General features: G+C 46.2%; 1 long non-coding RNA gene across 2 annotated transcripts in view; it reads left to right on the top strand.

Moving 5' to 3' along the window:
- The window catches only part of LOC146542628 (uncharacterized), a 34,292-nt gene extending 23,751 nt beyond the window's left edge, over nt 1–10,541 (top strand). The window contains exon 3 of one of the 2 annotated variants that reach the window (XR_014879885.1): nt 8,389–10,541. This is a non-coding gene — a long non-coding RNA (uncharacterized LOC146542628). Of the gene's footprint in view, nt 1–1,028; nt 1,623–8,388 lie in introns of those variants that run through there. The other variant, XR_014879886.1, reaches the window with a different exon arrangement.
- The last annotated feature ends 1,644 nt before the right edge of the window (nt 10,542–12,185 follow it).

Here is a 12,185-nt window from a genome sequence, read left to right as displayed (position 1 = left end):
GCCAGGAGTACGTAGGATGATGGAAAAAGGTGGTGACAAATTGCACAGCCATCTGATCATTTGCTGGTGAGTCACTAGCTGTGTGTCTCTGCCTGCTTTCTGCAAGGTCTGGCAAGCAATGACATGGAAAGATTGGGAATACGGATAGGTGGGAGGATCTGATGGCCATCAGTATGAGAGGCCTCGGTCTAATGGTTGGCCTTCTCCTGGTAGAGGAATGAAATCTCAGCAGGGAAAAACAGCCTTGCTGCCTTGCTTTGTATAGTTAGCATCTGGATTTTTTTGCCTTTTTTTCGGAAGCCTGAAATGACTCTGAAGTAAAAGGTTCAAAGTGTTTGATTGACTGGCTTTTTTTTAAATTTTTTTTAGGAGTTAGAAGTTTTAAAATGATGGTTGTGCTTTTGGAAATACTGCCTTTGCAGCTCGAAGCGGGAGCTGAGTGCTTCTGAGTGCTCCATTCCTCCTCTTTATGTTTTTTCACTCCTGCAAAGCCCTGCAGATGCAGCACTTTTCTGGCAGCAGATGATGGGTCACCATTGCCACACAGCTCTGAACACACTGCTGGTTGCAGCCTTGTGTTGTGTGGATGCTGCTCGAGATCCTGTGGGGCACACTTGGTGGTGATGGGCAGTAAGTAGTTGGTGTCCTGTGGGCCATCCTCTTCTTGGTCCATGAAGGCAGCTCCCCACATTCTCAGCTTGGCTCTCCAGACTGGCTAGCTCCAGTTTGTTAGCAGGATTGAAAGCCTTGAGTGCTTCAGGCTTCCTTGTTTACCTCTGTTGCCTCTCTCCTTCCTTTCCCCTGCAATAAATGTCGGCTTTATTTATTAAAGGCTGCATCCCACTGCCCCTAAATCACCGAGCTCCAGTGTCACGCAACAAAGCAGAGACGCTTGCAAAGACAATTTCCAGCTCAAGAGGACCATATGCTACAACAGCTGAATTTTAAATGCTTTTTTTTTCTTTTTTTTCCTTTTTTTCTTCTTCCCCCAAACGCCGTTGTCATTCCACGCTCATCTTTCACCCCAGGAAAGGAGTCACGAGGAGTGAGCATGAGGCTGAAGGAAAGGCATACAGCACCACGGGCCGCTTCTGCACGTCCTTCAGCTATAGTTTTCTATCAACTAATGGCAAAGAATTTGGGTTTAATTCACCATGCTTTTCCCTCTTTCATTATCGCACCATTATTGGATCTTCTCTGAGCTGTGAAGCATCTCAGTGCTGGGGCTGGCGATGCTGGGAAGAAAAGCAGTAATGGAAGCAGAGGAAGCAGCGTGACAAAGCACTGCTGGTCCATTTTGGAATTAACGATTTTTCAGAAGCTATCAATTACATCCCTTAACTGGGGAGCACAGATTATAAAGAGGAATATAATTAGTGGCAAATGCTGTGAGATATATAAAGACAAATAGGGGAGTGGGATGAATGGGAGCTCATAAATTTTGTTGAGAAGCACATTTGGATGTAATCATTTATTACTGGGGGTCTCTTGAAGTGGTTCCAAAACGCGGGTTGTGCACGCTGGAGCAGGTTGCTCCCATTACTAAATCAAGTGCAGGAGATTATTGATTCACAAAGAAAAATCGGTGTATTTTAAAAGTGGAAATAAATGGATTCAGTGCAGCATTCCCTCTTTGCTATCAAGTGGCTCTTTATAGGTTTTCACTTGGTCCCCTGTGGTGCCCATGCGTATGACTGAACAGCTTTCTCCCATAGGGACGGTGCTTTCTGCCTTTCCTTCAGCAGGTTGAGGGCCTGTTAGAGCTTTTCTAGCTGTGCTGGATGCACAAAATGCTGCATAGCTCTCCCTTGTGCCCAAAGGTAGAGAAGTTTGTTTGAGGCACTTCTGCACTGAGCAGAGCGGTTTTGCAGAGGCATGGAAGGACGGTGGGAGAACTCATGGTGCTGAGACAGACCTGGGGATCCTGGTATGTCCCACTGCCCCCTGCCCACCTTCCACTGCTGGAACCTTTGCTGGATGATTGGGTGCAGTCACCTCTGTCCGAAAGTGCTTTTTCTCCAAGCAATCCACCTCATCATTATTAATAACAAAAAGGTGACTTATAGGCTTCCAAATATCACCCATTTTTAAATCTCCTATTTTCCCCCCAATCCTTCAATCTAATTAGGCTCACATCAGTATATTATTACAGAATGTAATCATTCCTTTCTTCTAATAACATTCATGGATAATTTTATTTCTCATTTTCAGCCTCCTACTCCTGCGGTGTAATTAGTGTCTCTGGCACCTCGTGACGCTCAGAATGAGTTGCAGCTGCTAATTGCTAATTGAAAAATTAGAAACTCAGTTAGAAAAAGGATCTAATTAAAATGAAATTAGATAAAATCCCTTCAAACTAGTTTCTTCCCCTTTGCTTTTTTTCCCCCAGTTTTGCGATCACAGAGCCATTAGCACTTGCCAATTACACTTAATTGTTAAACACAAATACGTTTTTATTTGACATCCTCCAAAAACCTTCTCACAGTGAAATGTACGTCTGCATGGGAGGCTGAATCACAGCCCTGATGTCAGCAGATCACCTGCTGATCTTTTCCTCCCCATACACAAGCTGGGGTTTTGTGTAGGTCAGTGCTTGCATCTCTCCTTTTCGGAACATGGGACTTGTCCTGGGATGTGCAGATATAATGCTCCTTCTGCTGTGCTCCTGGGTAGTGCTGTCCCCATAGGGTGCAGTGGGCATCCCTGCTTAACTCTGGGGAAGTTTCTCTCTGATTGCCCTGCTGTTGGCTCAGCGGTGCCTGCGCTGCTATGGTAGCTATTGATGCTCATAGGGCTCTCTATAAATCTCTCCTTGGCCCAGTGATGGGATGTGTGCAGGATAAAGGCAATGTCTGCAGGCAGAGGTGATGTGGGTTCTGATGGTTGGTGGATTGCTCAGGAAACATAACGGAGACCTGGAAATAAAAAGAGAACACTGGGGAAGGTAGAAATTGCAAACCAAAAGAGAATGCAATGATGCTGTTCTAATTGTCACCATGTCAGAACTTCATTGGACGTGGTTATAGAGCTCACAGCAAGCAGGAAGGAGAGGAAGAGTTAATCTATCTGCAGACGGGGTTGCTGATGGCAAATCTTTTTAGCCGTGGGCTGGTAAACCTCGTGGAGATGGATGCTTTACCGCTCTCATCTGGGAATGCTGCCCTTGACATAATTAATGCACAGACATGGCTGTCCTCTGCCAGCCCTCCCATCTGTCGGCACGGAGGAGCGCTCGCTCGCAGGCAGGGTGGGCCAGGAGGATAACAAGGTGTTCCTGCAGCAGGAGATGGAGGGGGCTTCAGAGCACCAAGCCCAACTGGAAGCCTGACAAGAGATGGTTAGCATTTTGGCTATCTCCCCTCCCACAGCAGTCACTTTGCTGAAGAGTTAATGCTGATTAAGTTTGGGGCTGATTAAGTTGGTGTTTTTGGGCACGGAGTGAATTGGATCGTTTGGTGATGCTGAGTGCTCTGGGTTTGTACTTTGCATTACGTACAACTGCTTCGGGGAGGTGGTAAAGCATGGAAGGTTTGTTGCCTGGAATTGCCAGTTATCAGTGTAAATGGGTCAGAAAGAGAATGCTTTCATCCCAGGAAAGAGTTTTGCTTCATCACAAACACAAATTTATCACACAAACCACACACATTACCTCAAGAAACCCCTGATGGGGCACCAGAGTGGGACCACCAGTCCCTGCTGTTGAACATAAGCCTTCCTGTGCTGATCTGATGGGGAGTTTCCTTCTCAAATCACGTGCATCACAAGGAGGTTTCAATCCCCAGCATTTCTGCAGCTTAGACAAAGAGCAAAAATAACTGCTGTGCGCACAGGCATTGGCGTGTGATGCTCTCAGGGCTTCACCAAAAGCACTCGTTTTGTTATTTGATGTGAGAGGCACTGTCTGCAGGCGAGATATCAAGGGAAAGGAGGGCACAAGGGGCACTGATCTCAGAGAAGAGTGGCCCTCAGCTACTTGATGCTGGCGATCCCAGCTCCTGGAGCAGCAGTCGTTCTGCTAATTACAGCTCTCGTCTCCCACGTCAGTGCAGCTTAGTGGGGAAAGGAAGAGCACTTGGGTCGTGAGCTTCCCAAGGCTTTGCCATTTCTTTTCTAAATGTGGCAAGCAAACTTAAAGAGTCCTTTCAAGGTTGCAGAGGATTCTGGGATGAAATGGTAGCTATAATGCTGGAAAAAAAATCTGGATTTTTTTCGCTTTCACATGCAGCCTTCATTTTACAGCTGAAATTTTATATACCTTGTAGTAGTTTTCTTATATAGACTGATTATTATATGCTTATTGTATCACCTGTCGTAAATATTATTATTGTGTTATTGATCTGCTCTGTGGCTTTTGGAATATAATGGCAGTAGTTGTGAAAGAAGAGCTATGGGGATTGGGTAGAATACAGAGCACCATCTTTCCATCCTGGTTGGATTTCAAACTCATGGTGCACCTCTTATGTATTTTCTATTCACTACAAGGGCGTTGCTTGGTTTTTGCCTACATTTAGGGTAAATCAGTCCATTTATAAGAACTTTTCCAGCATTTGCAGGCTTGTAGTGGGGCTAGAACCTGTAGCAAAAAAAAAACAACCAACACCACAGCAAAGTGGGTAAAGTCTGTCCTGGACTTAAGATAACAATGAGAACAATGAAGAGGTGCAGGAAAGGAAAAGGAAGATGTTTCACAGCCAGTAGATTGTGCTGTGTGAAGCTTCACCTGACTGAGCAATCACAAACCAGAGCTAAGCATCAAACAACGTGCAGACAGAAAGCTTTTAGGTTAGCTCATTCCCAGCTTTTGAAGAAAATAACGTGCCATACCAAATATTTGTAGTCTTTTGTGATCTGCGTTTGTCTCTGTTCTGCTCATTCAGAACAAAGTAAGCAAAGCAATCAGTTACAGGGAGAAGTGTGCCAGCAATGGGATTCTTCATTACCATTTAGAAAAATAAGCACATATTGATACACATATTCTGCTGATTTTAGATATGTATATATGTTATATATATGCACATGTAGAGCCTTGTTGTCACATTCAATTTGCAATGCACTGGAGCTCTGTAATGGTGAATGGCAGTAGAAAAGAAAGGGGCAAGGAAGGTTGAAGAGATGTATATAATCATGCTGAAAAAGACTCTTCTGAAGCCCCGAGGCTTCTGTGATGGGATCAACCCATGCAGCACAGTTGTGTATGTAGAGAGGATGGACCGAGGAGGGAAGAGCATGATTAAAAAGGACAGATCTTTTGTGAGAGGTTACTGATCCACTGGAAAAGAAAGATGAGTTGGAGAAAAGGTGCCTGAAAGGGCTGAGCATATAAGCATGGCCCTCAGACCCACTCAGTTCCACTGTTCTTTTTAGTTCATCTTTGGAATTTAATATTCAGGTGTTACAAGTGTCTCTCCTGGGTCTGAATGGGTATTTCTGAGTAAATAAGCATGGACAGTCCTTCCTGGAAACCGGTGTGTGTTAATTCCCATGCTTGCTCTGTCTGACCTCATGCACATGCATGGTGACTCTCAGCAAGCTCTTGGTGTTGAGGGTTTATATAGATCCCATTTCCTGTGTAAATACTCCTAGGTATGCTAATATATACCTAAATTTAATTATTTCTTCTTAATAAGTCAGATAAGATTGAGTCAAACCACGTCCTTCCTCCACTACTTACAACCAGAGAGGCAGTGTCCATTCAATACCTATATGGACATAGAGCTGCTAAATGAAGTGGCTGTGCCATTCATGATTCTGAAATCTGAAAAATACCTCCCAGCACATCTTTTGGTACATAGGAGCTGTTGTGCATATATACATAAATAATAGAAGTCTGCTTAAAGGCTCATCAGCTTCTCCATCCTCACATCCTGTCTGGATAATTCAAGCTGGGCCATGATGGCAAAGGAATCATAACTGGTAGTTGGTGGTATTCAGGATCAGAAGCCAGGGGCTGCCTGGCAGCCTCAGCAAGGAAAGCACGTGGGAATGATCTCAATTAAACCAGGGAGCCAGGTAGAACTGGCAAAAAGAGATTGCAGGCAGAAAGTCAGAGCGGTGAAGTTCGATGTGGACAAAATACGTTCAAATTGCAAAACTAATAATGGAAATTCATGCTCAAACTGTCAGGGGGACACCAGCCATACGACATTACCCCGGGAGTGCAAAATGAGCTGCTAAGGAGGGCAGGCTGCTGGTAGCAGTTGTCTGTTATCGCGTGTCTCAGCTCGGTTCTCCAGATGCAGAAATATTTCCCAAGTTGAAATGAGTTCTCAACTTTTGCTTTTGCCCTGAGGCTGAATTGGTGGTGATGGCATAACGGGGCGCGTGTTCCTCGGGTCTGCAAAGTGATACCTTCCTGTCGTGGGGAGGAGAGCAGCCCTGAGCAGATGGATGGAAGCACGCGGGCTCCAACCCAACGCTGTTACTGATGAGCTCCACGCACTGCGGGGTGCAGAGAGCAACAGCAAACAAAGGAAATGGATTTCAGGCATTGCAATCTCCATCTTTTTGCCTCCCCTCCATCCCTCGGGGATGCCATGAGAGGAGCTGCTGTGTGATCCACAGGCGGCTGTTGGTGGCAAAGCCATTAAAAGTGGCTCTTTTGAGCAGGAGGGCTGAGAGCAATCACGCAGGTGTTGTGGTTTGTTGCGTGGTTTTGGTTTTTTTTTCCACCTGTTTAAGCTGTGTAAAGCAGATTGCATTGGGAATTGGTGGTTCTTCTCGCTTTTAAGCTCAGTTAAAATGACAGTGGAAGTAAATGTACCAGCAAATTGTTATCTCACCACGAGTGCCACAAGGTGACGCTTTCACAGGGGCACTGCTTTTGATGAAGTACGATGCCTTCACGTTATGACAACCAAAGATGGGTTATTAAGGTACAAATATAAACAGGACATGAGAAATGTTTCACTTGGAGCTGGTTATAAACGTTGCCAGAGAAATCCCATCTGCAGATTCAGAGGTGACTTCCCATGAAGGAAAGCCAGGCACAGGGAGCAGTGGCTGCCTAGCTCCATAAGAAGCAGTCCTCTTCTCTGGCCCCAGTTTTCTGTCCTTTTGGCCAATGCAGAGCTAAACGTCTTTGTGCACAGGGCCCTTTTCTTGGAGCAGTTTGCTGGCATGGGGACTGTGATCTTCTCACAGGGGTTGGAGAGGTGAGACCACGGGGTTTCAAAGCCCTGCTATGAGCTGGGCTAATCTAATCGTAGTCAAAATGTGCTTTAATAGTAATTTAATATAATAACTCTTGAGAATCCGTAAATGTTTTACAAGTATTGGGTAACTTAATTTCATGCTGCACCAGGGTAGAAGTTCAGGAGGTGATCTCAACCATCATCCCAGCATAGCCTGTCCTGGGAAGGCATTGGTTAGGGATGCAGGGCAACTCTCAATGCTGCTGAAAAGCAGGATGCCATCTTTGATTGGTGCAGAATGAAGTCAAGCAAACTGTTGTAAATATCCCTACAGAAATAACAGGTTTATATTGAATGTGGATGTTTGCAGGATAGATGTATAGTTTGCAGTGTGCATTCAAATCAAGCCTTTCTTTCTAACCCCTCTTTTCCTCCTTTTGGGGCTGTTCCTCATGAATCTCACCTTGCTCAGTGCTGTAACTCGTCTCGATGCATTTGTTGCCTGTTGGTAAAGCTACAGAAACAACTGTCCTGGGCAGAGCTGCAGGACTTCCTCCCTGTGGTTCTGCCTCTGCCTCTCCTCTGCTGAGCAGTGCTGTTCCCTGAGCACCTCGTGCAGAATCCGGCCCCAGCTGCAGTCTGTGTCAGAGTGTTGTTCAAAGCACACTGCAGGAATTGCAGGCTGGCTTCTGGCTTTACCATAAAGACATCAATTTATCCTCACTTTCTCTAGGCTAGCTCTAACCCTGTAGCTTTAATAAACACGGGAGCTGAGCTGTTGTCTGTGGGCGCCTAACATGAGATTCAGATATTCTGTTCAACCTCAAACACTGCCAGCCAAGACTGCAGAACAGCATTTTGTTTGCAGTGACCAGCATCTCTCCACTGTTCTGGCTCTGCTTACACCGAAAACAATGTTGTGGAGTTCTGTTATGGAACATGTTGAATGAGATCATGATGACAGCAGCACAAGGTGCCGGGCACAGCTGGGATGGGGCAGGGGAGTCTGCAGGGAGGCAGCTGCAGGAACAGCCATGAGCAAAGGATGAAGTTATGTCAGCGGCCAGAGTTCTTCCTTTGATTATTTTGGCAGCTGTTCCCCTTCGCTGGGAGCTGGAGTTGGATCCATCTATTTGGTTAAGTTTTAATAAATAGCAATTGGACAAAGCTGACTGAACTTTGAAGTCGGCCTGCTTTGCAGCAGGTGCTTGGGCTAGATAATCCTTGGGTCTCTTCCAATCTATTTTTTTTTTTTTAGGATTTCATGTAACATGAGGATGCTCTTGACTTCCTTCTCAACTGCACATGAACTTGCTGATGGATATGCATTTTTTTCCTGAGTACTTCTACCTGAGACTTACAGCGGCTTTCTGGAAATGTTTGCATAAGCAAATCCAATCCCAACAACCACTTACAGGCAATGAAGAGCAAAAGGGGAAAGGGCAGGGGCAATGAGAAGTTAATTTAAGCGTGTAGACTGATGTTTGCAGAACAGCTGTTGCACTGTTTACCCAGCTTTGCTAATTACGGGCCAGGACCCGCGCTCCATCGTCTGCCTGTGCATGCAGTAAGCATCTAAACCTGCTCTGCGTGTGGAAGTAGGGCTACATTGCTGGGGTTGCACCTTTCCCATTGCCAGCAGCTCCTTGCCCCTGGGGCAGGCTGGCTGGTTTCATGCACCTGAGCTTTGGGGAGCTGTAAATGTTTGTGGGAGGCAGCGCAGAGGATGGGAGAGATGTTTCTGAAAGAGCTAAATATGTCAGTGTGTCTTATCCATGGGAGCTTCCTTCCGCTCTGCTCGTGTGTGACTTTATCCACTGAGTTGCATTTTATCTACTGTACTTGATCATGACCCCTTCCCTTAACTGTGGAGATAGAAATCCTTAATGTTTTCACTGTAAATTGCTTGAAGAGCATCTGAAAGAGGAAAGAACAAAACTGGACATTATTAGCAGCAGGACGAGGGAAAATGGCTTTGAACTGGAAGAGGGGAGGTTTAGACTAGATATTAAGAAGAAATTCTTTACTGTGAGGGTGGTGAGACACTGGAACAGGTTGCCCAGTGAGGATGTGGATGTTCCCTCCCTGGAAGCATTCAAGGCCAGGCTGGATGGGGCTGTGAGCAACCTGGGCTATGGAAATGTCCCTGCCAACAGCAGGGGGTTGGGACTAGATGATCATAAAGATCCCTTCCAACCCAAACCATCCTACGATCCTATGACTCTATGAAAACTTCGGCACTCCAGATGTTCTGGAGATCCATCCCCACCTATCGGATGTGGCAGTGGGTTTGGAGATTGGTTTTGCTTCTCCTCCCACCCCACCCAGCTCTCACCTCCTGCAGCATGCAATCAGAGACCCCCCCCCCCGGCTCAAGGTGGGCTTCATCAGGGTCATTGGGTTGGTGGGTCTGAAGGAATGCATGTGGATCTCAGTGCCTGGAGTGTTGCATGGGACTTTTGTGCTCACGTATAAATAACTAACGAATAGCAGAGACATACGAGAGAGCTCACAGCACATCTCCTGCCTGGTGTTTAAGGAAAAAAATAAATAAATATCAGAAGATAAAGATGGCAAAAGACCCCTGCAGGGGAAGCCTCTTTGTCTAATGACCTTTCTAGGTCTATGATAGAAAATACAATAGCCAGCCCTCATAAATCATAGTTCAGGAAAACATCCGGAGGGCAGGCTTTGACACTGTTTGCATATTCAAATGTCACCCCACTCATGAAAGAAAGACAAAATGTTTTTTACTCTCAAAAATGTCAGCACGGGCTGGATTAGAAAAGATAATTCAGAAGTACTTCTAGAGAATAATTACCTTTGTCACCTACCTGCAATGTAGTTAATGAATGGGAAGAGAGGGTGTTTTATTAGAAAAAAAATTATGATTATTAGAGTAATTAATCAGCTGCGTGATGACAGCTTCCCTGAGAAAATAATCTCCAAAGGCCAAGCAGCTACAGTAGGGCATTTTGTTGATAAAGCACCAGAGGCACAAAGCATTCCTCTGCTGTTAGATAGGAGTGCTGTGTGCTGGGATTATGGGTACCTGTGGGGATGCTGCACCTCCGGAGCAAAAAGATTCATCATCTCATTGGTTGAACGAAGGAAATGTCATCACCTTCTGGTCTCCCCCAAATAAATAACGCTTTCTTTTCTCCATCCTCTTTGTCTTATCTCTTTAAGCTTCAGCCCAGGAAAGCAATTAGGGATCTATTTGTGTCTGCAGCTCTGCGTGCGTGGCTTAGCATCCCCCATTAGCACAACAGGACTGTTCCACACAGGAAAGGGAAGGAGTAAAGGGACAAGCTTACAGCCACTTTGGTCTTTGCTGGCCATTTTCATCAGCCTGGACTTCCCATTTTCTGGCCCGAGCTCAGATCTGGATGTTAACACTTTTCTACTTCGATTCCCTTTGTTTTCCCAGACAGAAAACGCAGATTTCCATGCTTGAGAAAGGCCACAGCCCTTCCCTCTTGGTTGAAGAAAGGACCTGAAAACTACAACCAGAGAATAAAAAAATTTAAAAAAAGGTCAGAATTGGCCACATCGACATGGGCTGGGCTGGGGTGCAGCAGCTCCCATGGGGATGCATCCCCTGCATGGATGAACACAGCATTGACATCCTCAGTGTCACTGTGCCCTCTCCTGTCCCCTCCTGAGGTGTCCCCATGCCAGCAACCAGAGGGGATGTGTCCCTTTGGAGCTGAGTGGTGATACAGAAAGGGGCTGTAGGGCAGGAGCTGCCTGCAGCCTGCACAGGGCACCCCGTGCTTTGGGGCTCTGCTTTAACGTCTGCAGCATCGTTCAGCATCTGAAGCAAAAGCCTGAAGGAAGGGTGAAGTCTGCAGCAGGGCTCACTTTCCTGCACTAGGGGTTCTGCCCTCCCTCTCTTTCTATGGATACAATATCTGTGTGGTGTGGTTTAAACTGCAGAGGGTCTCATCCCTCCGAGGTCACACTGTGCCCTGAAGGATCAGCTTTTCCCCTGGATTTCTGCTTCTCTTTGCCCTTGCCCCCTCTCACCCTGCCCAGCTCTGAGCACCCTGAGCTGAGCTCTGGGCAGAGGGTGAAGCTCCATGGCCAAACACACAGTGAGAGCAGAGCGTGCAACCAGATAAAGCTCAGCTCAGGGCTTGCTTACGTCCCCTTTCACCCTGTGGCAGCATCACTTTATTTCTAGATGATGAGATTTTCCTGCTTGTTGGAGCCGCAGGGATTTCTCAAGGCCACCAATGACACAGGGCACCGTGCTGAGCTCAGGGCTCCCCTCCTCTCTCGATCTGTTCTGTGCACTGCCTTCTGCACAGACTGCTGGCACAGGGAGGGCAGAGCACCTCCCGAGCAAAACAAGGGTGTGCTCGCAGCAGAGGGACTATTGCAGAGGATAATGCATGAACAAATGCCAAAGGCAACAGCTCAGAGATATATTATTTACATATTTATTAGAAATTCAGTGCTGCTTGTGAGGGCAAGCCGCATCTGACTTCAATCCCTGTAAGTAAACAACCCAATGGGCACATAAGAGAAAAGGGAAACAAGCACTGATGCAGTTTACACAAGCTAATACAGTAAAACAAAATATTCAGAACATGGAACTATTTTGCAAGATAGGAAAAAAAAAAAAATCCCACCTTTATTCTTCTTGGTTAAGCACTCATGAAGTAATAATTGCAAAATAATTTAATTATATGCGATATCAGTTGCCTCGCAGACCAACAGAATGACAATTAATCCTTGTTTATCTAAACTGCATTCTAGGTCTGAGCTGCCCTCCAGCACCGAGCATCACTTCTGCTTTATCTGAACTTCTGTTGGCCTCGCTTTCATTAGTATTTTTTTTTCCTCTGGGTACTTTAAGGGGGGGAAAAAATAACAAGGGCTGCTAGCTGCTGCCCAAGAAGGAGCACCAGAGGGATCTGGGGAATGGCAGAGCAGAATAAAGGTCCCAGTGGCTGCTGGCTGCCTGCCTGCAGGAGCACAGCCATCGTGGTCCACTGCAGCCCTGTGGGTGAAGCCCCCCGGTGGATGGGGCTGGTCCTTTGCTGGAAA

This window comes from Meleagris gallopavo, chromosome 28, assembly GCF_905368555.1.
Source record: "Meleagris gallopavo chromosome 28, MGAL_WU_HG_1.1, whole genome shotgun sequence".
Classification (NCBI taxonomy): domain Eukaryota; kingdom Metazoa; phylum Chordata; class Aves; order Galliformes; family Phasianidae; genus Meleagris; species Meleagris gallopavo.
Note: the sequence above shows the minus strand (reverse complement) of the source record. Positions and strands in the feature narration are given on the sequence as shown.